General features: G+C 48.3%; 1 long non-coding RNA gene across 1 annotated transcript; it reads right to left on the bottom strand.

Annotated features, from left to right (window-relative positions):
- Positions 1–1861: 1861 nt before the first annotated feature.
- On the bottom strand, positions 1862–2513 carry LOC103173237. Its single transcript, XR_006086192.1, has 2 exons — positions 2363–2513; positions 1862–2173 (listed from the first exon to the last, which is right to left on the bottom strand). It is a non-coding gene; the product is annotated as an uncharacterized LOC103173237 (long non-coding RNA).
- Positions 2514–5753: the final 3240 nt, after the last annotated feature.

The raw sequence follows: 5753 nt of genomic DNA on the forward strand, positions 1-5753 counted from the left end.
TGTGACACTGTGTGGCCACTTTTGTGGCCAAATCTTCTGCGATGTTATTAAGTTTTCCGTTCGTCAATACAAAGCGGTGCAAACGGGAATGACATTTAACGTCTCATCCCTCCAACAATGTGGTGCTCTCCCCCCAGCAATGCACTGGAGCGTCACCTTAGACTACATGGGTTCCAAGACCCTCAGACACGCACTCAGTGAGAGCAGAGATGGTAACAGCAGCCCGAGAGAACTACCATGGCCCAGACACTGGGTATCAGTCTGGCTCCGTCACTGTGTCAGCTCAGCCCAGTCACCGTGTGTCAGTGTCGCTGAGTCACCGTGTGTCAGTGTCGCTCAGTCACCGTGTGTCAGTGTCGCTGAGTCACCGTGTGTCAGTGTCGCTCAGTCACCGTGTGTCAGTGTCGCTGAGTCACTGTGTGTCAGTGTCGCTCAGTCACCGTGTGTCAGTGTCGCTGAGTCACTGTGTGTCAGTGTCGCTCAGTCACCGTGTGTCAGTGTCGGTGAGTGACTGTGTGTCAGTATCGCTCAGTCACTGTGTGTCAGTGTCGCTCAGTCACTGTGTGTCAGTGTCTCTCAGTCACTGTGTGTCAGTCCTGAACTATGGTTTAACATCTCATCCAAAGGACAGCGCCTCCGACAGTGTATTCCCAACCCCCAGAACTGCATTGGAGCATTGGCTTAGACTATGTGTTTCAAAGACCCAAAGTGGGACTGAAACCCACAACCTTCTTACTCAGAGGCGAGAGCGCTACCACTGCCTCAGTGAATGGAGGATTTTGTTCAGGACGGTGTAGAATTTTGATCATCGTGTAAAAGTCAGATGGTATTTGGAGTTGGGTTTCTATATATGAACTGCAGAAGAACGATTTCCAAATTCAAACTGAAATACAGAGTATTTTACCAATCTTTGCTGCCCCTTAAACTTCAAGGTGATGGTCTTAAGCCTGAGATTATGAGAATTTCAGGCCTTCAGGAGAGCAAAGATGTTTTGATCTTCTATCAGTTTAATCGCGGGGAGATTCACTACCCGCCTCCACAATACACAGTGACTGTCTGGGAGTGCTGGATGGGCAGTGCAGAGGAAGCTTTACTCCACAATAACTTACATTAACACAGCGCTCCTCACGTACGTTAGCTTCCCAGAGCGCTTGACCGTGGCAGAGCACGATGCCGAGCCAGCGGAGAGGGGAAGTTGACAATTGGGACGGTCAAAGAGGAAGTTCTTCAGGTGCGACCTGAAGACGGGGAAGGAGTGGATAAGCCGGAGAGGTAGAGGAACAGTGTTCCAGAGTTTCGGGGAGTGGTGTTTGAAAGCGCGGCCACCAATGGAGGAACTATGGACAATTAGGTGTCAGTCAAGCGGAGGCAGCGGGTTGTAGGATGGACGGTAAGCAGGTCGGAGACGTAGCGTGGTGCAGGGCATGAAGGGATTGGAAAACGAGCGTTAGGATCTTAAAATCAATGCTTTTGGCTGTAGGAAACCAGTGGAGCCCGACTAGACCTGGTGTGTGGTGTGATGCTCAGCCGTGTCTGTATCTACCCCGTGCTGTAGCTGACCTGGGAGAGCTGTAATAATAATAATAATATTCCTTGTGTTTGATATAGCGCCTTATCCTGTTGTTGAGACGTCTCAAATTGCTTCACAATATAAACTGTAAAAAAGATTGACTGTGCATTGTTTTGGCAAAATTTGGCAGCTGATTGCATTCCACAAACAGTCATGGATTCAGCGACCACTCTCTCTCTCTCTCTCACACACTCTCTCTCACACACTCTCTCTCACACACTCTCTCTTTCACATTCTCTCTCTCTCTCTCTCTCTCACTCTCACTGAGAAACACAAAGACCAGACTGATCATGAGATGAATGATATTTATTTATTGCCCTCCGCCCTGTTGTTCAGGGAGTGGGTTACAAGCTACAGGAGGCCGGTGGCTGAGACATTGACAATCCCATCCTTTCTCCTGCGCTGGTGACAGACAGCGCTCCATTCCGCTGCCTCAGCTTTGCCTTCTTTATCTGCAGCAAATGCCCCCAACATCAGAGCAAAGTCCAATACGTCTCTGTGTTGTCAGACACGAATCCGCGCAAACTCCTCTATGCCGTTCACAATCCCGGGACGAACTTCGTGTTGCAGTAAAACGTAAATCACCTCCACCTGCACCTGAAACTGCACAGTTACACTCAGTTACACAGCGCCGCTCACACCACACGGACGTCTAAGAGCTTCACAACAGCTCACACTCACACAGCGTCACTCACACCGCGCGGATGATGTGTGGGGAGCGAGTCGGGCGGGGAGTGCAGGGCTGGAGGGGGTCGGTGAGGAGGAGAGAGACGAACATTGGGATTTACTCACAGTGACTGGTGACTCCCTGAGCCATGAACAGCACAGAGAGAGCGAGCACTAAGCAGTACATGGTCTCTGGAAGTCTGGAAGCCTTGTAAAGACCGCAGAGACACGTTGGTCAGAGACTGTATGAAGTTGTCTGAATATGAGAGGTATTTATCCCCTTCACATCTGAGGGCAGCGGTTACATATGCAAAGCACTGCGACTGCTTTCATTGCCAATGTGAGGGGTGTTTCACACTCCGATAGCAAAATAATGAGTCATTTGTGATGATGGAGAGATACAAGAGATTGTGCTCCATCCTGTGTTCTGGGCCAAAGACAATTCGCTTGTGGCTCTTTGATGGGACGTTCTTGGGCTCCAATTGGCTGCCATGTTGGCCCACAAAACACACAGTCACTGCACTTTACAGTGAAGAATTATGAGGGGATTCGATCGGATGGTCAAGGAGAAACTATTTGAACTAGCGGGCTGGTTGGTAACCCGAGGACTCCAATTTGAAACAGTTGTTAAAATAAACAGAGGTGCGGTAATCTGCAAGAATTTGTTGGGATCTGGAGTGCATTGCGTGAAAGGCTGGTGGAAGCCGATTCGATCACAGCTTTTTAGAGAAGAAGTAGTTGATTATTTGTGGAGGTCAAGTTTGCAGAACTATGGGGAGAGAGTGGGGGAGTGGGATTGAATTAGATTATTCTTTTCAAAGAGTTGGCACAGACACGAGGGGCCGATTGGCCTCCTTCTGTGCTGTACAATCCAATAATTCTATCATATGGTGGAAATGTTGCTCTCTGAGAAGGTGTTGATCTAATTGCGATTAGCACTAATGGAAATTAATGCTAATTAATCTGAAATGCTGTACTCTGTCCTGCGCTTTGGGACATCCTCTCGACGTGAAAGGCGCTGTACAAATGTAATCTTGTCGTTTTTTGTTGTGGTAACAATTGATCCCAACATTTTACCTTTTCAGTGATAAATCTGCGCTATCTGGTTTTTAGATTTGAGTCCATAATTTCCACTATTCTCGATGATTGATGATGGTGCAATATGGAATTCCTGTGTAATTGCAGCAACAGCATTACACATCTCATTATCTTTCATGTAAAGTGAGACCCTTGATCTCAATCAACAACAACAACAACAGCAAGATTGCATTTATAGAGCGCCTTTCGCGTCTGGAGGACGTCCCAAGGTGCTGGACAGTTGGGTCGGGACCCGAGCAGTGGGGAAATGGTCAGGGTGAGGGGAGGGAAGAGAGGGAGCGAGGAGGGTGTAGAGAGTCGAGAGGGAAGCTGAAGGCACGGTTGAAGAGAAAGGTCTTGAGACCGGCCTTGAAGGAGGAAAGGGAGGAAGCAAGGAGAAGGCACTGGGGGATGGAGTTCCAGAGCCTCGGGGCTGAGAGGCTGAAAGCCCGGCTACCAATGGTAGGGCAGTTGGGGCGGGGGATGTGGAGCAGACCGGAGCCAGAGGAACGGTGGGGACAGGCAGGTACGTAGGGGGAAAGTAGGTTGGAGAGGTAGGAGGGAGCGAGGCCATGAATGGCCTTGTAGGTGAGGATAAGGATCCTGAATTCGATCCTCTGGGGGATGGGGAGCCAGTGGAGGCGAGCGAGGGTGGGAGTGATGTGGTCGCGAAGCCTGGTGCGGGACAGTGCACGAGCTGCAGAGTTCCTAATGACCTGCAGCTTGTGGAGGGAGGTGCCGGGAAGGCCGACGAGGAGAGAGTTCCCATAGTCCAGCCTTGAGGTGATAAAGGCGTGGACCAGAGTTTCAGCAGCGTGAGGGGTGATACCTGTCAATACCTGTTTGAAGGTAAGAATCAATAGCTGTTTGAAGCCCAATCAAGTGACTATATGATTCACTGAAATGTTTACAGACGCTTGTGCCGTATTATGAGGTATTGGAAATACTTCAGCTCATTTTGTGAATGTATCAGTTACCACTAATACATAACGGTTTTTACGAGGTGTTGAAAGAAGTGGATCAATAAAATCAATGTGCAATAATGTCAATGGACCCTCCACTGGTCTGGTATGTTACAATGCTTTTTTGAAAATTTAAGTCAGGTACAGTTAATTTGTGCACCATTTAGGCAATTTGCACAATAATGTTTGATATTTTCTGCACAATTAGACCACCAGGATACTTGTTGGAGTCGCTTTAACACAATAGAACTGGATTGATGTCCCGAAGTGGGAGCATCATATACTTGTTGTAAATTATTATTCGGACACCTTGTCGGAACCATACAAAAATCTTTGTAAAACAGCAAACCTTGTTTGACACTTCAATCTGATCCATGGTTTGAATAGTGATAATTGATGGAAATTTTAGAATTTAATGTTTCGATAGTTTGTATTATTTCCACATCAGTGTCATGGGCACATTTTTAAATCTACAGGTTTATCCCCAGAGATTACTGTGGCCACTTGTTCCAAAGATGGCTAAAATACGGCTGGATCCCATTTTGTGACACTGTGTGGCCACTTGTGTGGCCAAATCGTCTGCGATGTTATTAGTTTTTCCGTTCGTCAATACAAAGTGGTGCAATGGGGAATGACATTTAACGTCTCATCCCTCCAACAATGTGGTGCTCTCCCCCCAGCAATGCACTGGAGCGTCACCTTAGACTACGATGGGTTCCAAGACCCTCAGACACGCACTCAGCGAGAGCAGAGATGGTAACAGCAGCCCGAGAGAACTACCATGGCCCAGACACTGGGTATCAGTCTGGCTCCGTCACTGTGTCAGCTCAGCCCAGTCACCGTGTGTCAGTGTCGCTGAGTCACCGTGTGTCAGTGTCGCTCAGTCACCGTGTGTCAGTGTCGCTCAGTCACTATGTGTCAGTGTCACTGAGTCATCGTGTGTCAGTGTCGCTGAGTCATCGTGTGTCAGTGTCGCTGAGTCACTGTGTGTCAGTGTCACTAAGTCATCGTGTGTCAGTGTCGCTCAGTCACCGTGTGTCAGTGTCGCTCAGTCACCGTGTGTCAGTGTCGCTCAGTCACCGTGTGTCAGTGTCGCTGAGTCACTGTGTGTCAGTGTCGCTCAGTCACTGTGTGTCAGTCCTGAACTGACAGATTGGAATATGGTTTAACATCTCATCCAAAGGACAGCGCCTCCGACAGTGTATTCCCAACCCCCAGAACTGCATTGGAGCATCGGCTTAGACTATGTGTTTCCAAGACACGAAGTGGGACTGAAACCCACAACCTTCTTACTCAGAGGCGAGAGCGCTACCACTGCCTCAGTGAATGGAGGATTTTGTTCAGGACGGTGTAGAATTTTGATCATCGTGTAAAAGTCAGATGGTATTTGGAGTTGGGTTTCTATATATAAACTGCAGGAGAACAATTTTCAAATTCACACGGAAATACAGAGTATTTTACAATCTTTGCTGCCCCTT

This window comes from Callorhinchus milii, unplaced genomic scaffold, assembly GCF_018977255.1.
Source record: "Callorhinchus milii isolate IMCB2004 unplaced genomic scaffold, IMCB_Cmil_1.0 Scaffold897, whole genome shotgun sequence".
NCBI lineage: Eukaryota > Metazoa > Chordata > Chondrichthyes > Chimaeriformes > Callorhinchidae > Callorhinchus > Callorhinchus milii.